The sequence below is a fragment of the Anolis carolinensis genome, unplaced genomic scaffold (genome assembly GCF_035594765.1).
Source record: "Anolis carolinensis isolate JA03-04 unplaced genomic scaffold, rAnoCar3.1.pri scaffold_19, whole genome shotgun sequence".
NCBI lineage: Eukaryota > Metazoa > Chordata > Lepidosauria > Squamata > Dactyloidae > Anolis > Anolis carolinensis.
The window spans coordinates 1,443,655-1,470,576 of record NW_026943829.1 but is presented as its reverse complement, the minus strand read 5'-3'; the positions used below and the strand labels follow the sequence as shown (position 1 = coordinate 1,470,576).

Below are 26,922 nucleotides of genomic sequence, written 5' to 3'. Positions count from 1 at the left end.
AATCATAGAGTTGGAAGAGACCTCATGGACATCCAGTCCAGCCCCCTGCCAAGAAGCATTCAAAGCACCCCCGTCAGATGGTCATCTAGCCTCTGCTTAAAAGCCTCCAAAGAAGAATCCTCCACCAGGTAGAGAGTTCCACTGCTGAACAGGTTTCACAGTGAGGAAGTTATTTCTAATGTTCAGGTGGAATCTCCTTTCCTGTAGTTGGAAGCCATTGTTCCGCATCCTAATCCACAAGGCAGCAGAAAACAAGCTTGCTCCCTCTTCCCTATGATTTCCCCTCACATATTTGTACATGGCTATCATGTCTCCACTCAGCCTTCTCTTCTGCAGGCTAAACATGCCCAGCTCTTTAAGCCGGTCCTCATAGGGCTTGTTCCCCAGACCCTTGATCATATTAATATCAAGTCAATACAGAGGTTATAGTATGGTATAGCAACCAGAAACTACATCTATCTGGCATCTAACAATTCCCATGGGTGCCGGTTAACTGAGTGCTATCTATCTATATGAAAGTTTGTGTGTGTTTTAAAACAAGAGTAAACATTTCTATTTTCAGCTCCTCTTCTAATCCTGAATTATGTAACTCAGTTTTGTGTTGTTCTTCATCTTGGAAAGAAGTCACGAGTGGAGTGCCGCAGGGTTCCGTCCTGGGCCCGGTTCTGTTCAACAACTTTATTAACGACTTAAATGAAGGGTTAGAAGGCATGATCATCAAGTTTGCAGATGACACCAAACTGGGAGGGATAGCTAACACTCCAGAAGACAGGAGCAAAATTCAAAACGATCTTGACAGATTAGAGAGATGGGCCGAAACTAACAAAATGAAGTTTAACAGGGACAAAAGCAAGATACTCCACTTAGGCAGAAAAAATGCAATGCAGAATGGGGGACGCCAGGCTCGACAGCAGTATGTGTGAAAAAGATCTTGGAGTCCTTATGTACAACAAGTTAAACATGAGCCTACAATGTGATGCGGCGGCGAAAAAAGCTAATGGGATTTTGGCCTGCATAAATAGGGGTATAGTGTCTAGATCCAGGGAAGTCCTGCTCCCCCTCTATTCTGCCTTGGTCAGCCACACCTAGAATACTGTGTCCAATTCTGGGCACCGCAGTTGAAGGGAGATGTTGACAAACTGGAAAGCGTCCAGAGGAGGGCGACTAAAATGATTAAGGGTCTGGAGAACAAGCCCTATGAGGAGCGGCTTAAAGAGCTGGGCATGTTTAGCCTGCAGAAGAGAAGGCTGAGAGGAGACATGATAGCTATGTACAAATACGTGAAGGGAAGTCATAGGGAGGAGGGAGCAAGCTTGTTTTCTGCTGCCCTGCAGACTAGGACGCAGAACAATGGCTTCAAACTACAGGAAAGGAGATTCCACCTGAACATTAGGAAGAACTTCCTCACTGTGAGAGCTGTTCAGCAGTGAAACTCTCTGCCCCGGAGTGTGGTAGAGGCTCCTTCTTTGAAGGCTTTTAAGTAGAGGCTGGATGGCCATCTGACGGGGGTGCTTTGAATGAGATTTTCCTGCTTCTTGCAGGGGGTTGGACTGGATGGCCTGTGAGGTCTCTTCCAACTCTACGATTCTACGATTCTGTGATTCTACCATTCATATAGAATTCTTTGAGAAACTACAACTAGCCCATATTCATTTGAGATTTCAGAAGGGGGTTATAAGGTCAAAAGATTGTCAAGAATAAAAGTATATAGTTAAAGAGCTAAACTTGTAACTGTGTAACTACCAAAAATCAGAACCTGGACTGTAGAACTTCATTTTTCACATTGATTTTATTGGGACCTATACGTGATATTTTATAACTCTATATGCACGATTATAATCCTGATACAGTGAAGCCAAATCTTAAGTAACATGATACATTTTGACTTTGATGGCTCACTGATAAGTTTCAGAGATCTGGTTGGCAGCAGTCTTTTGTTTCTATATCAATTTTCCAACAAACAGTACACATTGCCATTCTTTTGAGTTTTTGGCAGCTGCATTGGAATACTGATAAAAGGAGGAAAGGATTGTGGCTCCTAGAAAATTTTGAGGTTTGGCAATAGAAGGTCTGAAAATCATTGAATCCACACTGAAAAAGTAGTGGTAATGACAGTGCTTATAATGTCTTTTCTCCATTTGTGGCCCAATTGTAGGAAGTTTAGGAAGGAAAATAACAGAGGGCTGGTTTTAAACAGTAATTACAACAGAAATTCTTGAGTGGCTCTTTTTTATGACCCTGTATTGTCAATTGACTTGAAAAGTACAGACTTGTGGATTTCGCCTCTGCCAAGACCTGTGAAGCCTCATTTTCACATGCTTGGTTAGAAGCCATATTTGTGAAATAAGTAAGAATCCAAGATTTGTTTTAGACACATTGGCTCTAATGTAGTCTCCAGGGAACAATAGTAGAAAATCATATAAACAAACCTCACAACCTCTGAGGATGCCTGCCATAGATGTAGGTGAAACGCCAGGAGAGAATGCTTCTGGAACATGACCATACAGCCTGGAAAACACACAACAACCCATATAAACAAAATTTCTACCCTAATAGCGTCTATCTCAGTGGAACCCTGATTATAATAATAATGATATTTTTTGTTCTTCAGATGCAAGAAACCTTCAAGGAGAGAAACAGATACCATGGATACATTTGTTGATTCAGCTTGGTATTATTTAAGATATACTGATCCCCATAACACTGAGAGGTAAGTAGTTTCAAAGTCCTGTTTTCTGTCAGTCAGCTTTACCTGTAATCCTATTAGCTGGTCCTGTCCTGCATTGCCTGGATTGGAAGAAAAGACTAGAATACTCCTTTTGTCTCTAGCTTACACAGAACACAATGGAATGAGGATTCCTGGAAGGGAAACTTCTGTGATTTTGTCATTTTTGTCCTTTCCTCACACACAATAGAATTAAAGGGCTGGCTTTTTAAAAATATATCATTTAGTGCAGCTTCTGATGTCATCATACAAATCTGTTCATAACCTTGGAAGGCATGTTATAGCTTGTCAAAACCTCCCAGGACCTGAAAAGCTTTCTAATCAATTCCCTTCCCAACCTTCATCTTGCAATTTTTGGTCAAGGGCAAAAATTATGGATTTTTTATGACCTGTAAATAGGTCAGGGGTAATTTCAGGGAGAAGGGAAAGCACCAATACCTCTTTTAGGGATCAGTCACTCCTGGCTGCCACCAGACATTTTAAAAAGCCAGAAGTGCTGCCACAATGGAGGAACTATCCTGCCTTCTCTTAGAAGTTAAGCAGGGTCCAGACATGCACATATACATTTTTTAAAGATCTGAGCACATGTTCACATGCGTCATTTGAAATTGGTTTATACCAGAATCACAGTTGTCAAGTGTACGCTGTGAAGAATAAATAACTAAAAACAGAAACATAGCTAAGGTAAGAAATGTGGCATTATAATGAATAATAGCAGAATGCTCTGCCTACTTACTCAAAAGCAAAGTCTTGCAGTATTTGATGAGAATTGATCTAAAACAAGTGGATTTAAACATGCCATTGTAATTTGAATTGATTTCTGCTGAGCCAAAACCATTTATATGCCAGAGGTGACTTACAATTAAGAGTTAAATAGGCTCATATGCAGTCAAATTTGGTATACCATTTTTTAAAAAAAATAGTCATAGTCTGGAATAATATCAGCATCATTATTACATTAATCATATAATGTATGAAAGTGGTTTTCTGCCTCCTGTTTTCAAACTCTGCCTCTGTTGGTTTGCATGAAAGATATGCAAAAACTGTTCTTGAGCTATGTGTATTTGTGGCTCTCTGTCTGCAAGAACTTGTTAACTGCATCTTGCTGACCGTTTAATCCTTGGAGAAAGGCTTCTTGTTGGTATTTTGACAAGAATTCTAACTAGGAATGAGGAAAAAATTAATGTTATTTAGCAACAAATCCACTAGTATTACACAAATACTACACTGTTTGCATTAGCAGCTCAAAAGCCAAACAAAATTTACTGTTACATTTGCACTTGTTTACTTATATTTACTGCTACACTTTTTTGAAATAAACTTGAGGTTATTTAAGATTGTTGTTTATATTGATCTGTTTCAACTCTAAACATAGGTATTGGCTTGCTTTTCCTGTTGCTATACTTTAAAAATGAAAGTTTTTTTTTCATTCTAAGTGGAATGGTTACCTTGGAATAGCTTTGTAGTTTTTAGACAATAAATGCATTTCTATTTGATTTTTCTATCACCCTTCTCCTCTGCCAGTACAGTATATTCCTTGCCTTTATGTGTTCCTGTGCAACCTTCAAATAACTGTCTAATGTTCTTGATTTTTGTGAACACAGACAATGGAAAGATTGGATTTTGTGGTCCAACAGTTCAGATTTCATTAGCCATTGAACATTTGGAATAGATTTTGTTCTAATGTCATAACACCAGGTTGCTCCCTAATGCTAACATTTAATTGTAAGCCTCCTCTGTCGGTTTGCCAGTCCTCTTCAGTATATATTCAGTCTAAATGCAATACTTACTTCTCATCTTTCTTGATCATATTTTCATCTGTGGGTGATTTTTCCTGGTTTTGTGCTAACAGAGCATTTGACAAAGACTTGGCAGATCATTGGATGCCTGTGGATCTGTACATTGGAGGAAAGGAACATGCAGTGATGCATTTGTACTACGCCAGGTTCATTAATCATTTTTGCCATGATCAGAAGATGACTAAGCATAGGTAAGTGGGACAACCATAATAGCCAAAGTGAGCCCTGAAATAACAGACATTCTGCTCCAAATACAACAAAAGCTTCATAAAGAAAGCAGGTTATCAAATATACTTTGTATAGTCTTAGGCTGTGTGAACACTGGGCATGATAATGTAGGGATGAGTTAGTCCCAACCTATTCTGCTACAGTTTTAGAGTCATGAAGTGTGTTGCAAAAAGAATAATGGATTTCTGATCTCTATTATTTTGGGAAATGCGCTTAAGTTGGTTCACTGAAAAATGTATATCAAATATTTTTTTCTTTCTCCCATAGCAACAACACATACCTCTATTTTTCAGTTTCATAGTAATCTTTCTAGTCAATATTGACTTGTGTTGTTTCAAAGAGCATATTACTTGTAGCAAGTTGTCAGTAATTTGCTACAAGTAATATGTGCCTTTTGAAACAACACAAATCAAGCTTGACTAGAAACCAGTTACTTTGATAACTTGTTGCATTTTGTTATCAAGTTACTTTGATGACTTAGTATATCTTGAAGTAATGAGCTGGAGTAGTTTAATCTCTTGCCTTTAATGGTCAGGGATATAATCCAGTAACTTTCAGTTACACATAGTAATAAAACTTTTGCGTCTTACTGAATGTTTTCTGCCTCAGTCTGAGAAATGAGAGGTCAAAGAGGAAGGGTCATATGAGTGGCTGCCTTATGCTATCTGTGGAATTTGGAGCCATTAATGAAAAGCAGAAGAACCAACAAGAAGGAAGGAAGGCTTGGATGAGGGGAGTGGGTAGAGAGAGATGTGGAGACGTAAAGGAGGAAACACACTGCAAAAATGAACAGGACTGTTGGGTCCAGTTAGGTGGAAATTTTGAAAGATAACTTTAAAGTTTCTGCCTTCATCAGTTCTCTACCAAGTGAAAGATACTGCTTCAGGCAGCTCCAAAAGAGAAAATCATTCTGAGTGATGGGAGTGGAGGGTGCCTTACTATAGGTTGGCTTCCCCAAACAGCAGCACAGAATGTTCTCTTGAACTGGCAGGATTAGAACAAGCTGTGAAAGAGTTTGGAATAGGAAGGAGTTTTCTCCACATGCCTGAAATCGAACCAGGCATGAGATTTGCAGCAATCATTTGGAGGAGAGCGAACTGAGGAAGGAAGAGGGAGTTACTATTCGGCATCTCTGCCCAGAGCATCTGTATGCAGTCCTCGTGGAATCTGCCTGTTATATAAGGTGGTTGGGGGATAGGAATCCATGTAAGAGAGCCTTCTGAGAATTATGGTGTTCAGAGAGGGAAGATATCAGTATCACAATGGTAACAGCCACAGAAATGTGGTAATGTAGTAAATTACTTTTTGGACTGCACTAACAAGCAATGACCTGTTAGATTATCAGAGCAATGTAACTTAACACTTTCTAAAATGTCACATTCCAAACTGCAGTTTGCATCTAATTTTTTAAAATCATTTATTTTTATAGTTAAGGAATAAAATTTAGTCACCTTCCTATATATACAAAGTATATTATTCATTAACATTGTTCATTGTTACCATAGCCTTTATATCATTCCGACTCTTACCCAAATTCCTCCCCCATGTGTAACAATCACAGCCAGCTAACAACTCCAAACAAAGGATTCCCCCCAGGCAGGAAGCAGCCAGGCAGGTTATATATGCGTGTGGGTCTGTGTATGTGTATGTATGTGGCTGGAATTCCACATTCAAAATATCCCTTTTCCAATTTCAATATTATATTTATCTAAATTAACATTCACAGCCAGCTAACAACTCCAAAGAAAGGATTCCCCCCAGGCAGGAAGCAGCCAGGCAGGTTATTATATATGTATATATATATATATGGATGTGCATGTGGGTCTGGGTGTGTGTATGTGTGTGGCTGGAATTCTACATTCAAAATGTCCCTTTTCCAACTTCCAAATTATTTTTGTCTAAATTACCAATCACAGCCACCTAACAACTCCAAACAAAGGATTCCCCCCCAGGCAGGAAGCAGCCAGGCAGGTTATTATATATACAGTAGAGTCTCACTAATCCAAGCCTCACTTATCCAAGCCTGTGGATAATCCAAGCCATTTTTGAAGTCAATGTTTTCAATATATCAAGATATTTTGGTGCTAAATTCATAAATACAGTGATTACAACGTAACATTACTGCATATTGAACTACTTTTTCTGTCAAATTTGTTGTATAACATGATGTTTTGGTGCTTAATTTGTAAAATTATAACCTAATTTGATGTTTAATAGGCTTTTTCTTAATCCCTCCTTATTATCCAAGATATTCGCTTATCCAAGCTTCTGCCGGCCCGTTTAGCTTGGATAAGTGAGACTCTACTGTATATATATATATATATACTAGCTGTGCCCGGCCACGCGTTGCAGTGGCGTTGTCTGGTGGTGTTGGTGAGAAATTGTTGAGATAGCGGTGGTATTGAATGTCTGTTGTATGGTTGTCTTTATGTTTAGTATTGCATTTGGTTGTTTGTGTACTGTGAAAGTGGTGAGGGTAGAGGGGGTGTATGTCCCTGTGTAGTATTGTATAGTACTAGCTGTGCCCGGCCACGCGTTGCTGTGGCTTAGTCTGGTGTTGGTCAGTCTACATTAGGTTGTATTTATGCTGTGACCTCCACCCTTCTTTATACTCACATTAGTAGTAGTATTTGAAGTCTGTTACCGTCTTCAATTTTTGTGTTGATTGATAATTGCTTGAGATCCCTGTTGTCTTTGATTTGTTGTTAATTGTAATGTCTGATTCTGCTGAGTGCGGTTTATATTTTTATTGTGGTACAATAGTCTTTTTTTTGTTTTGCCTGTGTAGGTGTTTATTATTATTGTTGTTGTTGTGGTCATGAAGGTTGGATAAGTTAGATGCTACTGTATTGTTTTTTGGAGGCCCAGTGTAGCACTGACTGGCCTCTCAGCCTCAGTGCCTGGCTGTTTCTTGCCTGTGATGGTGTTGATTCTTATTGTTGTTGTTGTTGTCATTGTTATTATTGTAATTGTTTTTTTGGAGGCCAAGTGTGAATGTAGGGATTGGGGAGGTGGATGAGTTGTGTTGTCAAATTTTGTATTTGTTATAGTCACAATGCGTTGTTGTGAGTTTTGTGGGTCCGGATTGTGGTTTTGTGGTGTGGTTGTGTTGTTACAACTGAGAGGCAAGGCTTTTGTGTTGTGTTGCCAAGTTTTGTATTTCTGGGGCGTTTAGTTGTGTTGTTATAGTCACGATGCATTGTTGTGAGTTTTGTGGGTCCGGATTGTGCTTTTCTGGTGTAGTTGTGTTGTTACAATCGGGAGGGAATGCTTTTGTGTTGTGTTGCCAAGTTTCGTATTTCTGGGGCGTTTAGTTGTGTTGTTATAGTCATGATGCGTTGTTGTGAGTTTTGTGGGTCCAGTGTGGTTTTGTGGTGTGGTTGTGTTGTTACAACTGGGAGGCAAGGCTTTTGCATTGTTCTGCCAAGTTTTGTATTTCTGGGGCATTTAGTTGTGTTGTTATAGTCATGATACGTTATTGTGAGTTTTGTGGGTCCGGATTGTGGTTTTGTGTTGTGGTTGAGTTCCTACAACTGGGAGGCAAGGCTTTTGCGTTGTGTGCCAAGTTTCGTATTTCTGGGACGTTTAGTTGTGTTGTTATAGTCATGATGCGTTGTTGTGAGTTTTGTGGGTCCGGATTGTGGTTTTGTGGTGTAGTTGTGTTGTTACAACCGGGAGAAAAGGCTTTTGTGTTGTGTTGTCAAGTTTCGTATTTCTGGGGCGTTTAGTTGTGTTGTTATAATCACGATGGATTGTTGTGAGTTTTGTGGGTCCGGATTGTGGTTTTGTGGTGTGGTTGTGTTGTTACAACCGGGAGGCAAGGTTTTTGCGTTGTGCTGTCAAGTTTTATATTTCTGGGGCTTTTAGTTGTGTGCCAAGTTTCGTATTTCTGGGACGTTTAGTTGTGTTGTTATAGTCATGATGCATTGTTGTGAGTTTTGTGGGTCCAGATTGTGGTTTTGTGGTGTGGTTGTGTTGTTACAACCGGGAGAAAAGGCTTTTGTGTTGTGTTGTTAAGTTTTATATTTCTGGGGCGTTTAGTTGTGTGCCAAGTTTCGTATTTCTGGGGCATTTAGTTGTGTTGTTATAGTCACGATGCATTGTTGTGAGTTTTATGGGTCCGGATTGTGGTTTTGTGGTGTGGTTGTGTTGTTACAACCTGGAGGGAAGGCTTTTGCATCGTGTTGCCAAGTTTCGTATTTCTGGGGCGTTTAGTTGTGTTGTTATAGTCACGATGCGTTGTTGTGAGTTTTGTGGGTCCTGTGTGGTTTTGTGGTGTGGTTGTGTTGTTACAACTGGGAGGCAAGGCTTTTGCATTGTGTTGCCAAGTTTTGTATTTCTGGGGCGTTTAGTTGTGTTGTTATCGCACGATGCGTTGTTGTGAGTTTCGTGGGTCTGGATTGTGGTTTTGTGGTGTGGTTGTGTTGTTGTAACCTGGAGGCAAGCCTTTTGCATTGTGTTGCCAAATTTCGTATTTCTGGGATGTTTAGTTTTGTTGTTATAGTCACTGCGCAAACAACTTTATCATTTTATATATATAGATATGGATGTGCGTCTGGGTCTGGGTATGTGTATGTATGTAGCTGGAATTCCACATTCAAAATATCTCTTCTCCAACTTCCAAATTATATTTCTCTACATCTGGACTTAATGTCTGGGGAAAACCTTTACCCTTGACCTTAACTACCACCAATTCCTCAATACTTTAGTTCCCAGACCACCAGACTTCGCCACAGCAACGCGTGGCCGGGCACAGCTAGTATATATATATATTCAGCTCACTAAACATTGTTGTAACACCCAAAGCTAACAAGTAACAATTATCGAACTTAAATCCGAAGCCGATTTTCTGAAGCACGAACCCTAGAGGCCAAGGTACTCCAAATAAGACATAAATAAGCAATTTTCAGAATGGGAAGGGAAGGAAGTATGGCTCGACTTAGATGGAATACTCAGTCAGAGTATTAGCAAGCTTGAATTAGTCTTTGAGTAGCCATGAAGCTTGCAAAGTCAATCAGTGAGGGCATCTGCATAGAGCTAGCCTGGCCTCTGTCGCCTGGAGGCACCTTCTGTTTGGGAGGTGTTAACTGGCAGAGGGTGCCTCCAGGCAACAACATCCAGGCTACCTCTATGCAGATACCCTCACTGATTGACTCTCCAGCTTCGTAGCTACTCAATACTATTCAAGCTTGCTCATTGCAACATTCACACTTGCTTTAAGCAGACAAGGGTTCTTTCTTCCACACACACACACACATATATATATACCGTATATACTCGAGTATAAGCCGACCCGAATATAAGCCAAGGCACCTAATTTTACCACAAAAAAACTGGGATAACTTATTGACTCGAGTATAAGAAGAGAGTGGTAAATTTCAGAAATAAAAAACCAGATACCAATAAAATTACATTAATTGAGGCATGTTTTTAAATCTTTACATCAAACTGTAATGTAAGATACGAGTGTCCAACTCTGATTACATCATTATTTTCATCTTCTTCAATGTAAATGTGCGTATGTATCCTTTTCATAATAATAGAGTGAAATAATAAATGTAATAATAATAAATGCAGTAAAATAATATATGTAATAATAGAGTAAAATAATAAATGTATTAATAGTAATAATAATAGAGTAAAATAAATGTAAAAGTAACAACAATAATAGAGTAAAATAATATATGTAATAATAATAATAATAAATACAGTAACATAATAAATGTAATAGAGTAAAATAATAAATGTATTAATAATAATAATAATAGAGTAAAATAAATGTAATAGTAACAACAATAATAGAGAAAAATAATAGATGTAATAATAATAATAATAATAATAATAATAATAGAGTAAAATAATAAATGTAACAATACCAATAATAATAGAGAAAAATAATAAATATACCATATATATTTGAGTATAAGCCGACCTGAATATAAGCCCACCAGGACCCTCACTCGAGTATAAGCCAAGGCGGGTTTTTTTCAGTCCTAAAAAAGGGCTGAAAAGCTAGGCTTATACTCGAGTGTAGTAATAACAACAGTAATAAAGTAAAATAATAATAATAAATAGAGTAAAATAGTAAATGTAATAATATCATTAATAACAGGAAAAATAATGAATGTACCATATATTCTTGAGTATAAGCCGACCCAAATATAAGCCAACCAAGACCCTCACCCGAGTATAAGCCAAGGAGGTTTTTTTTCAGTCCTAAAAAAGGGCTGAAAAACTAGGCTTATACTCGAGTATATATGGTATCTATCTATCTATCTATCTATCTATCTATCTATCTATCTACACACACACACACACACACACACACACACACACAGTCCAAATGCTTTACTGCCAACAGAACCTGTGAAGATGCCAGCCACAGATGCAGGTGAAACATCAGGAGATAGTGCTTTTGAAACCTAGCCATACAGCCTGGAAAACTCGCAACAACCTGTCCTGGATGAGTGTGTGTCTCATCCAGGACAGGGAAAGGATTCGAACCCAGCTCTTCAGAGTTGTATTCCAATGCCCAAAACCATGATGTCATGTTTCCTGCTAATGGAAAAGTATAGAAATCTGGCCCTCGCAGCCTTTGCTTTATTGCATCCTTGCGCATAATTAGGAAAGCAGGCATTGTACCAAATGTATGTTAGATATATTTATATGTATATATCAGATTTCAAGGGGTAAAGTGTACTGTGTCCTTATAATCAATCAGCCCTAAAAATGCACAGTGAAAGAGCTGTGTCTTTTTATAGGGAGGGCGAAAGCGAAATCTTCCTCGGGCGGGTGGAGAGAGCGGCTGGAACAAAGAGCTTCCTTCGGAGGCTCGTAAATACCGGCAAGGTGACGTGAGGTTGGCCACCCTCTCTCTGCCTGGCACACCTTGCAGGGTTGTTGTGAAGGGGAAGCAAAGGGCCAGGTGGGATTGGGCTCCGGCGTTGGATGGAGATGCCCTGGGTGTCTGCGAGGCAGAGCCGCGACTTGTTAATTCCTTTATACATTGACGTCTATGGCTTTGCGGAGTAACATGAACAGAAAAAGACAGGCCTTTGCCCCAGAGGCCTTATAATCTCTGTCGTGCGGGGTGTTTGTGAAGGGCAGGGATAAACACTGGGAAACGGGATGGATGAAGGCTGACAGGCAAAGCTCACGCTGGAGTGAATCTCCGCTCGGTGACGGAATTGACCCGGCAACCTTGGGCCCAGTCTATCATTTTTTCCCTCTGCTTTGCCTACCTTGCAAGGCTGTTGTGAGCTTCAAGGGGAATAATATGCTGCCTCAAAGCCCATTGGAGTCTCTCCGAGGTTCTCAAGCAGAGGCTAGGATTATATTATTATTATTATTATTATTATTATTATTATTTTATTATGACACAGCAAACAAGATCGATATGCTGGATTTCGTATCACAAAACCACAAGTCAAACACTTCCCAAGTGTCTAGGACTGTGTGATGTATTATTATTATTATTATTATTATTATTATTATTATTATTATTATGACACAGCAAACAAGATAGATATGCTGGATTTCGTATCACGAAATCACAAGTCGAACACTTCCCAAGTGTCTAGGACTGTGTGATGTATTATTATTATTATTATTATTATTATTATTATTATTATTATTATTATGACACAGCAAACAAGATAGATATGCTGGATTTCGTATCACGAAATCACAAGTCGAACACTTCCCAAGTGTCTAGGACTTACTATTATTATTATTATTATTATTATTATTATTATTATTATTATGACACAGCAAACAAGATAGATATGCTGGATTTCATATCACAAAATCACAAGTCGAACACTTCCCAAGTGTCTAGGACTGTGTGATGTATATTATTATTATTATTATTGATGGTGATGGTGATGATGATGGAGTCTCCATTTTCAGAATCCTAGAGCTGGAAGAGACCCCCAGTCTGGATGGCCATCTGTTAGGAGGGCTTAGCTGGTGTCTTCTGCTCTGTCAGATCGGGGTTGGACTGGATGCTCTCGAGAGGTCTCTTCCAGCTCGATGATCCTATAAGTCAGTGTCCTATCCGCTTATCAACTCCACTGCCACTTCTCTTCTGCCAAGGTGCCCTTCCCAATAAAAGCCAGCTCTAGCTCTGACCTTCTGACTCTTGGATGCCGTGCTCTTGACCCGGGCAGTTGGAGCCTCGTGGGAGAAAGGTTAGCGAGGAAGAGCATGTCTGCCGGGGATTTTGCTCCCAAAGAGAGACTCTCCCAAGGCCTGGCTCCAAGGGCCCAATCGAGCAACAAGCGGGGGAGACGGAGGGAGATGAAGCCACCCTTGCCCGCCCTGCAGCACCCGCTGCTATTAATAAAGGCTTCCGTCATGCCTGGCCGCCAGTGGCATCCGCTACAACCGGGAAAACAACCTGCCCAAGAAAGAGAGCGATGGAGGCACAACGAGGGTCACAACAGACTAGGCCCTGACGCAAAACAGGCCTCACTGCAAGGCATTCTGTTCTATGTTCCCAAACCGGATGCCCATTATGTACCACTTAGAATCAAAGGTCTGGAAGGGACCTCAAAGGCTATCCAGTCCAACCCAGGAAGGAAGGGAGACACTATCCAAGCCAGGGGTGCCCAAACTAAGGCCCGGTGCCCACATGCAGTCCATTGAAGCCATTTATCCGGCCCCCGATGTGGCAGCGGTTCCCTCCTCCTCCGCCGAGGAAGGCGCATGCAGCCTGGTGTGTGCCTTCCCAAGCTTTGCTTGTTTATCACGGTATTTTAATCATTATTTAATTAATTATTAATTATTAAGGAGTGCTTTGACAGTGCTTTTGGTGCACAAAGGCAGAAGGGGGTTGGACTAAATATTATTATTATTATTATTATTATTATTATTATTATGGAGCCCCCAGTGGCGTAGTGGATTAAAGCCTCGTGACTTGAAGGTTGGGTTGCTGATCTGAAAGCTTCCAGGTTCGAATCCCACCCGGGAAGAGCATGGATGAGCTCCCTCTGTCAGCTCCAGCTCCATGCGGGGACATGAGAGAAGCCTCCCACAAGGATGATAAAAACATCAAAAACATCCGGGCAACGTCCTTGCAGACGGCCAATTCTCTCACACCAGAAGCGACTTGCACTTTCTCAAGTAGCTCCTGACATTAAAAATTATTATTATTATTATTATTATTATTATTATTATTATTATTGGCACAAAGACACAGTATTACACAGCAAACGAGATCTATATGCTGTATTGATGAATTTAGCACCAAAATATCATGATACAGTAGAGTCTCACTTATCCAACACTCGCTTATCCAAGCCTCTGGATAATCCAAGCCATTTTTGTAGTCAATGTTTTCAATATATCGTGATATTTTGGTGCTAAATTCATAAATACAGTAATTACTACATAGCATTACTGCGTATTGAACTACTTTTTCTGTCAAATTTGTTGTCTAACATGATGTTTTGGTGCTTCATTTGTAAAATCATAACCTAATTTGGTGTTTAATAGGCTTTTCCTTAATCCCTCCTTATTATCCAAGATATTCGCTTATCCAAGCTTCTGTCGGCCCGTTTAGCTTGGATAAGTGAGACTCTACTGTATATATTTTTTCAATCCCAAAAATGACCTGGTTTCTTTTCCCTTGCTTTGACGTAAACAATATTGACATTACCGGTAGTAACAAATGTTTGTTTGGTGTGACATTGTGTTACATTCGGCTTCCCAAATAAATATCCATTTGAAAGAGATACAACATTGAAACAATGTATTTGTTCTCTTCACTTTATAGTCATGGGAAAACTTCAGCCCTCCAGGTGCTTTGGACTATCGGCTGTTAGGAATTCTGGGAGTTGAAGTCCAAAGCATCTGGAGGGCCCAAGTTGGCCTAGGCTTGCTTCATACTTCTTCTGAATTCCTATCTACATATATAAAAGAGTGATGGCATCAGGGCAGCGGACAAAACAACAAAACTACAGGCCCCCCAACCTCGAAATTTGACAACACAACCCCTCATCCATGCCTCTACGTTCATACAACAAAAAGAAAAGAAAAATAAAGTCCTAATTGGAGGGAGAGGAATAATTGTTTTTATCTAATTGCTGCCAGTTAGAAGGCTAAGCTCCGCCCACTTGGTCTCCTAGCAATCGACTCACCCCAGGGGACAGGCAGAGTTAGGCTTCACTTAGGCCTCTTCCACAGATTATCTAATTAATATCGCAAAGAACACCACTCTGAAAACAAGGGAATTCCAGACAGGAAACAATCCGGGCCAGCTAACACCTCCCAACAAAAAATTCACTCAGGGAGGAAACAGCCAGGCTTTAAAGCTGCAAGGCCATCACATGCTAATCATAATCATAATTGCAGCATTCATACTAGCCTCCAACAGACAAAAAAAACAGGAATATTGTATATTCACAACCTTTAGGAAATAATATCCCCTGATGGCGCAGTGTGTTAAAGCGCTGAGCTGCTAAACTTCTGGACTGAAAGGTCGCAGGTTTGAATTGGGGGAGCGGAGAGAGCCCCCACTGTCAGCCCCAGCTTCTGCCAACCCTAAAGTTCAAAAACATGCAAATGAGAGTAGATGAATAGGCACCGCTCCAGCGGGAAGATAACAGCGCTCCACGCAGTCATGCCGGCCACATGACCTTGGAGGAGTCTACAGACAACGCCGGCTCTTCGGCTTAGAAATGGAGATGAGCACCAACCCCCACAGTCAGACATGACTGGACTTAACGTCAGGAGAAACCTTTACCCTTTACCTTAACGACCACCAATTCCTCAATACTTTATTTCCCATACCACCATACTTCGCCACAGCAACGCGTGGCCGGGTACAGCTAGTTGTGTTATAAAATGGCCAAGAGCGTAGAACAAATGGTTTGAAACTCTTGAAACCAGGGCTTAATACTGAAGGATAATGGGTGTTATAGTTTCACAAGGATCCTGAGGAGAAAAAAAGGCGGGAAAATAGAAAAGGCTTCAAACGGCCATGTTGGGCTCATTTTCCTCACAAAATGACAGAAAGCGGGGAAGTTAGGCTTCTCTTAGGTTTTCAAAAAGGGGATAAAAATGAGAAGAAAACCTCCAAAACGTACAAAAAGCAGGCCTGGGATATAGTTGACAAAAAATGGAAGGGATTCTTGAGGTAAATAAATGGGAGAAAAGAGTTTTCTGAGGTAAATAAATGGGAGAAATAGGTTTTCTGAGGTAAATAAATGAGAGAAAGCAGTTTTCTGAGGTACTTTTTAGGTATATACTGTATATACTCGAGTATAAGCCTAGTTTTTCAGCCTTTTTTAAGACTGAACAAGCCCCTATCGGCTTATACTCGGGTGAGGGTCCTGGTTAGCTTATATTTCGGCCAGCTTATACTCGAGAATATATGGTACATTTATTACTGTATATACTCGAGTATAAGCCTAGTTTTTCAGCCTTTTATTAAGACTGAAAAAGCCCCCCTTGGCTTATACTCGGGTGAGGGTCCTGGTTGGCTTATATTTCGGCCAGCTTATACTCGAGAATATATGGTACATTTATTACTGTATATACTCGAGTATAAGCCTAGTTTTTCAGCCTTTTATTAAGACTGAAAAAGCCCCTCTCGGCTTATACTCGGGTGAGGGTCCTGGTTGGCTTATATTTCGGCCAGCTTATACTCGAGAATATATGGTACATTTATTACTGTATATACTCGAGTATAAGCCTAGTTTTTCAGCCCTTGTTTTTAAAGACTGAAAAAGCCCCTCTCGGCTTATACTCGGGTGAGGGTCCTGGTTGGCTTATATATGGGTCAACTTATACTCGAGAATATATGGTACATTTATTACTGTATATACTCGAGTATAAGCCTAGTTTTTCAGCCTTTTATTAAGACTGAAAAAGCCCCCCTTGGCTTATACTCGGGTGAGGGTCCTGGTTGGCTTATATTTGGGTCAGCTTATACTCGAGAATATATGGTACATTTATTACTGTATATACTCGAGTATAAGCCTAGTTTTTCAGCCTTTTTTTAAAGACTGAAAAAGCCCCCCTTGGCTTATACTCGGGTGAGGGTCCTGGTTGGCTTATATTTGGGTCAGCTTATACTCGAGAATATATGGTACATTTATTACTGTATATACTCGAGTATAAGCCTAGTTTTTCAGCCTTTTTTTAAAGACTGAAAAAGCCCCCCTTGGCTTATACTCGGGTGAGGGTCCTGGTTGGCTTATATTTGGGTCAGCTTATACTCGAGAATATATGGTACATTTATTACTGTATATACTCGAGTATAAGCCTAGTTTTTCAGCCTTTTTTTAAGACTGAAAAAGCCCCCCTTGGCTTAGACTTGGGTGAGGGTCCTGGTTGGCTTATATTTGGGCCAGCTTATACTCGGGAATATATGGTACATTTATTTATCTCTATTATTATATTTATTATTTTTCTCTATTATTGTTGCTACTATTACATTTATTTTACTCTATTTTTATTATCATTAATATGTTTATTATTTCACCCTGATCTTATTATTATTGCATTTATTATTTTACTCTATTTATTGTTATTATTACATTTATTATTTGACTCTATTTATTATTACATGTATTATTTTCCTGTATTTACAGTATTATTATTATTATTACATTTATTATTTCACTCTATTATTATTATTATTATTATTATTATTACATTTATTATTTCACTCTATTATTATTAAAAGGATACATAAGCACATTTACATTGAAGAAGATGAGAATCATGATTGGATCAGAGTTGGACAGTCTTATCTTAAATTAGAGCTTTATATAAATATTCAAAAACATTTAACCTACTGATGCCTCAATTAATGTAATTTTATTGGTATCTATTTTTATTTCTGAAATTTACCACTCTCGGCTTATACTTGAGTCAACGTTTTCCCAGTTTTTTGTGGTAAAATTAGGTGCCTCGGCTTATATTCGGGCCGGCTTATACTCGAGTATCTACGGTAATTTTATTGGTATCTCGGCTTATATTGGAGTCAATGTTTTCCCAGTTTTTTGTTGTAAAATTAGGTGCCTCGGCTTATATTCAGGTCGGCTTATACTTGAGTATATACGGTAATTTTATTGGTATCGCGGCTTATATTGGAGTCAATGTTTTCTCAGTTTTTTTGTGGTAAAATTAGGTGCCTTGGCTTATATTCAGGTCGGCTTATACTCGAGTATATACGGTAATTTTATTGGTATCTCGGCTTATATTGGAGTCAATGTTTTCCCAGTTTTTTTTGTGGTAAAATTAGGTGCCTCGGCTTATATTCGGGTCGGCTTATACTCAAGTATATACAGTAATTTTATTGGTATCTCAGCTTATATTGGAGTCAATGTTTTCCCAGTTTTTTTGTGGTAAAATTAGGTGCCTCGGCTTATAATCGGGTCGGCTTATACTCAAGTATATATGGTAATACACTTTTGGATGGAAAGGGGGAAGATAAGGCTTCTCTTAGGTTTTTAAAAAGGAGGAACAATGGGAAGAAAAACCCCAAATTGTTGGCCTTGTAAAAAAGCCAACATGGGGTATAGTTAACCAAAAAGCAAAGGGATTCCAGAGGTAAATAAATGGAAATAAATGGAAAAAATAGGTTTTCTGAGGTAGTCCTGGGGTACATATGTACTCTTGGGGCCCTTCCACACAGCCCTATATCCCAGAATATCAAGGCAGGAAATCTTTGTGGGAAGAACTAAGGTCCAGTTAGTTAGTGGCGTTCACCAGTGGAACTCCTCGCTGCAGGGTTGAAAGGCAGCGTGGCTGGCGCCTTGAGGGGAAACGACTACGCACCGAGGGCATGTCATGGCAGCTAGCAAAAGCAAGGGAGCTCCCAGACAGTGAGGGTGCTCTTTCTGGGAAGAACTAGGGTCCAGGGTTAGTTAGTGGCGTTCACCAGTGGAACTCCTCGCTGCAGGGTTGAAAGGCAGCATGGCTGGCGCCTTGAGGGGAAACGACTACGCACCGAGGGCATGTCATGGCAGCTAGCAAAAGCAAGGGAGCTCCCAGACAGTGAGGGTGCTCTTTCTGGGAAGAACTAGGGTCCAGGGTTAGTTAGTGGCGTTCACCAGTGGAACTCCTCGCTGCAGGGTTGAAAGGCAGCGTGGCTGGCGCCTTGGGGGGAAACGACGGCGCACCGAGGGCATGTCATGGCAGCTAGCAAAAGCAAGGGAGCTCCCAGACAGTGAGGGTGCTCTTTCTGGGAAGAACTAGGGTCCAGGGTTAGTTAGTGGCGTTCACCAGTGGAACTCCTCGCTGCAGGGTTGAAAGGCAGCGTGGCTGGGGCCTTGGGGGGAAACGACGGTGCACCGAGGGCATGTCATGGCAGCTAGCAAAAGCAAGGGAGCTCCCAGACAGTGAGGGTGCTCTTTCTGGGAAGAACTAGGGTCCAGGGTTAGTGGTGTTCACCAGCGGAACTCCTTGCTGCAGGGTTGAAAGGTATAGAAGCATAATTTTGGAATACTTCTTAAAGACTATCCAGTCTGACCCCATTCTGCCTTGCATGAAGATGCAATTGAACCATTTTGACTGTCCATTTCCGTCTAGTATTGCCGTTGAGGAATGACTTGAAGGCCCACAACAACCAATGCGCCATGCCCTGAATGTAAGTCAGCCCGAGTGGCAACTTCCATACTTTTGTGGCATAACAGTGCCTTTTCAATTACTCTAGTATTTGTGGCTGAGTAAATGGTAGAGGAGGACCATCATGCGGTTCGAGTGCTGATTTGTGCTGTGTTGTGGGTGTTGAGATGTTGGAAAGCACATTTTGCACCTCATGCGCATAAGTGTTTTTAAAAATAATGGGTTTTGGTTTCTTTTGAGAAATTGAAGTGGCTTACAAAAATTCTGGTCTAGTGGGGAAGTACTCTTGGAGCACTGATGGGAGCTAATTATTTTGTAAGAATATCTAGAGGGCATCTATACTGTAGAATTAAGTAGATTAAGTAGAGGGCAGATTTTTGGGCGCCTATTAGGAAACGGGGGCGGAGCTAGAGGAGTGGGCGTGGCTTCTTCCCAAGAGCCTGAGACAGGGCTGAGCCTCTATACCTCTCCTGAGGCACTTGTTGGGACACAGAGGGCGGAGCTAGGGAAGGAGGCGGGGCCTCCTTGCAAGAGCCCGAGACAGGGCTGAGCCTCTATATCTCTCCTAAGAGGCCTTTTAGGACTAAAAGGCGGGGCTAGGGGTGGGGGCGGGGCCTCTTCCCAATAGCGTGAGACAGGGCTGAGCCTCTATACCTCCCCTGAGGCGCTCATTAGTACACGGGGGTGGGGTATAGATGTTCAGACACTTGGGAAGAGGCCCCGCCCCCTCCTCTAGCCCCACCCCCTGTGTCCTGGCAGGCACCACAGGACAGGGATAGAAGCTCAGCCCTGCCTCAGAGCTCGTAACTCCGCCCATCCCAGTCCTGGCCGCCCATTTGTGGCCCCGCCCACCTCCCCTCGCAGCCCTGCATCTTGGACTAGGGGAGAGGCTCAGCCCCGCCCTCTTGAGCAGAAGCCACACCCACCCGTCTAAGCCATGCCCCCCTTTCCAGGGGGCGCTGAGTCATATTTTTTCTGGAAAGGGGGTGGCAGGCCAAATAAGTTTGGGAACCACTGACTTAAATCAAGAAATAGCTTTCTAAGAAGTGCAGAAATATTTGCAGGAACACCTCAGCAAGTGAGAGTCCAAAAGAGGCAGGTTAACACCCAGAACCTCAATCATTGGCTGATTGTCCCATCTGGGAGATAGATATAAATAAAGTATTATTATTATTATTATTATTATTATTATTATTATTATTATTATTATTATTATTATTGTATGACACAGCAAACAAGATAGACATGCTGGATTTCGTATCACAAAATCACAAGTCGAACACTTCCCAAGTGTCTAGGACTGTGTGATGTATTTTCGGATGATGCGCCCAGATCCCAGCAGGGTGGCCTTTTGGAGTTGGCAGATCGTAATTTTGTCAATGTCTATTGTTTCCAAATGCCGGCTGAGATCTTTTGGCACGGCACCCAGTGTGCCCATCACCACCAGGACCACCTGCTCTGGTTTCTGCCAGAGTCTTTGCAGTTCAATATTGAGGTCTTATTATTATTATTATTATTATTATTATTATTATTATTATTATTGTGTTGGCATCGAATTGTTGCCAATTGTGTACGCCACCCTGTGTCTCTTTGGGTGAGAAGGGTGGGATATAAATGTTGGAAATAAATAAATAAATAAATAAATAAATAAATAAATAAATAAATTCTGGACGAGAGATTCCCTCCTGGGCACAAAGAAGACTGGCCAACTTGGCAGGTGTGGGTCACATTATAGCTTTGCTTGGCTATCAGAAGATCTGTGCAGAAGTGTTGACTTCTTCCCATGACGGCTTCAGAAAACTTGTTCATCGATGGCAGAAATGTATCTAATTGTCTGGTGATTATATTTAAAAGTGAATAGTGATAGTTAAAGAGGACATTCTAAGGATTATTTCTGCGTGTTGTCGAAGGCTTTCATGGCCGGGATCACAGGGTTGTTTTATGTTTTCCGGGCTGTATGGCTGTGTTCCAGAAGCATTCTCTCCTGACGTTTCGCCCACATCTATGGCAGGCATCCTCAGAGGTTGTGAGGTATGGAGAAACTCAGCAAGGAAGGTTTATATATATCTGTGGAAAGTCCAGGGTGAGAGAAGAACTCTTTGCCAGTTGGAGACCAGTGTGAATGTTGTAGTAATCACCTTAATTAGCATTGAATAGCTTCATCTCCTGGCTTCTTGTCTTTTTGGGGGTGCCTTTAGCTTTGGATCTGCACCCGCTGCCCTTCAGGGATGTGGGAGTGAGTGGCAGTGGGTGTGGGGCAGAGAGACCGAAGAAGGCTTGCAGCTAGCTAGCTTCAATCAAGCACCCATTGCAGGTGCGGAATTTAATTTGATTGGCTAATTAGAAGCCGAATGTTAATTATGCCCATTACCCAATGAGGTGCGGCAGACGAGGGAGAATTTATAAATAACCCCCGTGCTCTGTGCGACTCATTTGCATGATGCCGTATACCTGCCGTTGCTATGGAGACCGGACCCTCCCCACCAGCTTCCAAAGGATGGAGGGTACTTGTTTAAGTTGGCATCAAACCTGGGCAGGATTTGGTGGGGCGGAAGGAGGATTAGGCTCTTGTGTTGTCGAAGGCTTTCATGGCCGGGATCACAGGGTTGTTTTATGTTTTCCAGGCTGTATGGCCATGTTCCAGAAGCATTCTCTCCTGACGTTTCGTCCACATCTATGGCAGGCATCCTCAGAGGAGAAACTCAGCAAGGAAGGTTTATATATATCTGTGGAAAGTCCAGGGTGAGAGAAGAACTCTTTGTCAGTTGGAGGCCAGTGTGAATGTTGTAGTTAATCACCTCAATTAGCATTGAATAGCTTCATCTCCTGGCTTCTTCCTGCCTGGGGGCATCCTTTGTTAGCTACCCCTGGTTCCCATGTCTTGGTTCCAAGGGCAGCTAACGACTCTGAACAAAGGATGCCCCCAGGCAGGAAGAAGCCAGGAGATGAAGCTATTCAGTGCTAATTGAAGTGATTAACTACAACATTCACACTGGCCTCCAACTGACAAAGAGTTTGGTTGTTGTGTGTTTTCCGGACTGTATGACCATGTTCTAGAAGTATTCTCTCCTGACGTTTCGCCCACATCTATGGCAGGCATCCTCAGAGGTTGTGAGGTATGGAGAAACTAAGCAAGGAAGAGATATATATAAGAGATATATATATATAGTCCAGAGTGAGAGAAGAACTCTTGTCAGTTGGAGGCCAGCGTGAATGTTGCAGTTAATCACCCTAATTTGCATTGAATGACAAAGAGTCATTCCAGAGTCATTTCCAGACAGGAATCAATCAGGGGCAGCTAACGACTCTGAACAAAGGATTTCCCCAGGCCAGGAGGTGAAGCTTGGAAGGACATTTAATGCTAATGAAGGTGATTAATTACAACATTCACACTGGCCTCCAACAGACAAGAGTTCTTCCCCCCCCCCAACCCAGGAACTTCCACACATATATAAATCTATATATATAAAAGAGTGATGGCATCAGGGCAGTGGACAAAACAACAAAACTACAGGCCCCCCAACCTCGAAATTTGACAACACAACCCATCATCCACGCCTCAAGGTTGATACAACAAAAAGAAAAGAAAAATAAAGTTCTAATTAGAGGGAGAGCAATAATTGTTTTTATCCAATTGCTGCCAGTTTAGAGGGCTAATCTCTGCCCACTTGGTTGCCTAGCAACCAGCCAAGGGACAGCCAGGCTTCAGTTAGGGGACAGGCCGATTTAGGCCTCACTTAGGCTTCTTCCACAGATTATCTAATTTGCACTGGATTATATGGCAGTGTAGACTCAAGGCCCTTCCACACAGCTATATAACCCATTTATAATCTTATATTATCTGCTTTGCACTGGATTATCTTGACTCCACACTTCCATATAATCCACTTCAGTGTGCATTTTATACAACTGTGAAGAAGGGGCCTCATATAATCCAGTTCTAAGCAGATAATATAAGATTATCAATATACAGTCGACTCTCACTTATCCAACATAAACAGGCCGGCAGGATAAGTAAATATATTGGATAATAAGAAGGGATTCAGGAAAAGCTGATTAAACATCAAATTAGGTAATCGTTATACAAATTAAGCATCAAACAACATATTATACAACAAATTTGACAGAAAAGGTAGTTCCATGCGCAGTAATGCTATGTAGTAATTACAGTAGAGTCTCACTTATCCAACACTCGCTTATCCAACGTTCTGGATTATCCAACGCATTTTTGTAGTCAATGTTTTCAATATATCATGATATATTGCTAAATTCATAAATACAGTAATTACTACATAGCATTACTGCGTATTGAACTACTTTTTCTGCCAAATTTGTTGTCTAACATGATGTTTTGGTGTTTCATTTGTAAAATCATAACCTAATTTGATATTTAATAGGTTTTTCCTTAATGCCTCCTTATTATCCAACATATTCGGTTATCCAACATTTTGCCAGCCCACTTATGTTGGATAAGTGAGACTCTACTGTACTGTATTTACAAATTTACCAGTAAAATATCACAATGAATTTGAAACACTGACTACAAAAACATTGATTATGAAAAGGCAGACTGTGTTGGATAATCCAGAACATTGTATAATCGAATGTTGGATAAGTGAGATTTTACTTTGATATGAAATAATTTCTAGGATAGAATAATGCCAGGATAGTAATAAAGAAATAAAGAAATAAAGAAAGTAAATAAAGCAAGGAAATTGGAAATTCCACAAAGGAAACAATCAGGGCCAGCTAACACCTCCCAAGAAAGGATTCTTCCAGAAAGGAAGCTGAGAAGGCAGTGAAGCACTATGTATTACCAAAGTCATTATTATTACTATCATTACTATCCTTACTATTATTATTATTATTATTATTATTATTATTGTGTTGCAGTCAACCGTGAAAATGAATACAATCTCAAAAACACTAAAATCAGAATATATAAAAATTAATGTGGTATAATAAAACAGAACAATACAATCTCTAAAATCAGAACACTAAATAAAGAACAACACTCTGAAAATAGGGGAATTCCACACAGAAAACAATCAGGGCCAGCTAACACCTCCCAACAAAGGATTCCCATCATCAAAGTCTGGCCAATCCTCTGTTATCTCAGGGCCACAGACAGTAGAAGCATATAAAATATCGCAAACAACACCACTCTGAAAACAAGGTAATTCCAGACAGGAAACAATCAGGGCCAGCTAACACCTCCCAACAAAAAAATCACTCAGGGAGGAAACAGCTAGGCTTTAAATCTGCAAGGCCATTACATCCTAATCATTTTTCCTAATTGCAGCATTCATACTTGCCTCCAACAGACAAAAAAAAAAACAATCAGAAATATTGTATATTCACAACCTTTAGGAAATAATATCCCCTGATGGCGCAGTGTGTTAAAGCGCTGAGCTGCTGAACTTCTGGACCGAAAGGCCGCAGGTTTGAATTGGGGGAACTGACAGAGCCCCCACTGTTAGCCCCAGCTTCTGCCAACCCAGAAGTTCAAAAACATGTAAATGTGAGTGCATCAATAGGTACTGCTCCGGTGGGAAGGTAACGCCGCTCCATGCAGTCATCCCACATGACCATGGAGGAGTCTACAGACAACGACGGCTCTTCGGCTTAGAAATGGAGATGAGCACCAACCCCCAGAATCAGACACGACTGGACTTAATGTCAGGGGAAAACGTTTACCCTTTACCTTAACTACCACCAATTCCTCAATACTTTATTTCCCATACCACCAGACTTCGCCACAGCAACGCGTGGCCGGGCACAGCTAGTCTATATATATAAAAGAGTGATGGCATCAGGGCAGCGGACAAAGCAACAAAACTACAGGCCCCCCAACCTCGAAATTTGACAACACAACCCATCACACATGCCTCAGGGTTGATACAACAAAAAGAAAAGAAAAATAAAGTCCTAATTAGAGGGAGAGCAATAATTGTTTTTATCCAATTGCTGCCAGTTTAGAGGGCTAATCTCTGCCCACTTCGTTGCCTAGCAACCAAGGGACAGCCAGGTTTCAGTTAGGGGACAGGCAAATTTAGGCCTCACTGAGGCTTCTTCCACAGATTATCTAATTTGCACTGGATTATATGGCAGTGTAGACTCAAGGCCCTTCCACACAGCTATATAACCCATTTATAATCTTATATTATCTGCTTTGCACTGGATTATCTTGACTCCACACTGCCATATAATCCACTTCAGTGTGCATTTTATATAGCTGTGAAGAAGGAGCCTCATATAATCCAATTCTAAGCAGATAATATAAGATTATCAATATACAGTAGACTCTCACTTATCCAACATAAACAGGCCGGCAGGATAAGTAAATATATTGGATAATAAGGGATTCAGGAAAAGCTGATTAAACATCAAATTAGGTCATCATTATACAAATTAAGCACCAAAACATCATATTATACAACAAATTTGACAGAAAAGGTAGTTCCACGCGCAGTAATGCTATGTAGTAATTACAGTAGAGTCTCACTTATCCAACACTCGCTTATCCAACATTCTGGATTATCCAATATATATATTTTCAATATATCGTGATATTTTCATAGAATAGTAGAGTTGGAAGAGACCTCAAGGGCCATCTAGTCCAACCCCCCGCTAAGAAGCAGGAAATCGCATTCAAAGCACCCCCGACAGATGGCCATCCAGCCTCTGCTTAAAAGCCTCCAAAGAAGGAGCCTCCACCACGGCCCGGGGGAGAGAGTTCCACTGCCGAACAGCCCTCACAGTGAGGAAGTTCTTCCTGATGTTCAGGTGGAATCTCCTTTCCTGTAGTTTGAAGCCATTGTTCCGTGTCCTAGTCTGCAGGGCAGCAGAAAATAAGCTTGCTCCCTCCTCCCTATGACTTCCCCTCACATATTTGTACATGGCTATCATGTCTCCTCTCAGCCTTCTCTTCTGCAGGCTAAACATGCCCAGCTCTTTAAGCCTCTCCTCATAGGGCTTGTTCTCCAGACCCTTAATCATTTTAGTCGCCCTCCTCTGGACGCTTTCCAGCTTGTCAACATCTCCCTTCAACTGTGGTGCCCAAAACTGGACACAGTATTCCAGGTGTGGTCTGACCAAGGCAGAATAGAGGGGGAGCATGACTTCCCTGGATCTAGACGTTATTCCCCTATTGATGCAGGCCAGAATCCCATCGGCTTTTTTAGCAGCCGCATCACATTGTTGGCTCATGTTTAACTTGTTGTCCACAAGGACTCCAAGGTCTTTTTCGCACACACTGCTGTCAAGCCAGGCGTCCCCCATTCTGTATCTTTGATTTCCATTTTTTCTGCCGAAGTGAAGTATCTTGCATTTGTCCCTGTTGAACTTCATTTTGTTAGTTTCGGCCCATCTCTCTAGTCTGTCAAGATCGTTTTGAATTCTGCTCCTGTCTTCTGGAGTGTTAGCTATCCCTCCGAGTTTGGTGTCATCTGCAAACTTGATGATCGTGCCTTCTAACCCTTCGTCTAAGTCGTTAATAAAGATGTTAAACAGAACCGGGCCCAGGACGGAGCCCTGCGGCACTCCACTTGTCACTTCTTTCCATGATGAAGACGACGCATTGGTGAGCACCCT

At 41.1% G+C, this 26,922-nt stretch overlaps 1 protein-coding gene and 1 long non-coding RNA gene across 6 annotated transcripts in view; one reads left to right on the top strand and one right to left on the bottom strand.

The window, feature by feature from the left end:
• Positions 1-2,428: 2,428 nt before the first annotated feature.
• Positions 2,429-4,623, bottom strand: LOC134294720 (uncharacterized). The gene is made up of 2 exons (XR_010001439.1): positions 4,516-4,623; positions 2,429-2,508 (listed from the first exon to the last, which is right to left on the bottom strand). It is a non-coding gene; the product is annotated as an uncharacterized LOC134294720 (long non-coding RNA).
• The window catches only part of LOC134294713 (neurexin-2-like), a 114,937-nt gene continuing 92,595 nt past the window's right edge, over positions 4,581-26,922 (top strand). For all 5 annotated transcript variants that reach the window (XM_062966334.1, XM_062966333.1, XM_062966336.1 and 2 more), the window contains exon 1: positions 4,581-4,715. The gene's annotated coding sequence lies outside the window, so the exon portion shown is untranslated. The remainder of the gene's footprint in view (positions 4,716-26,922) is intronic.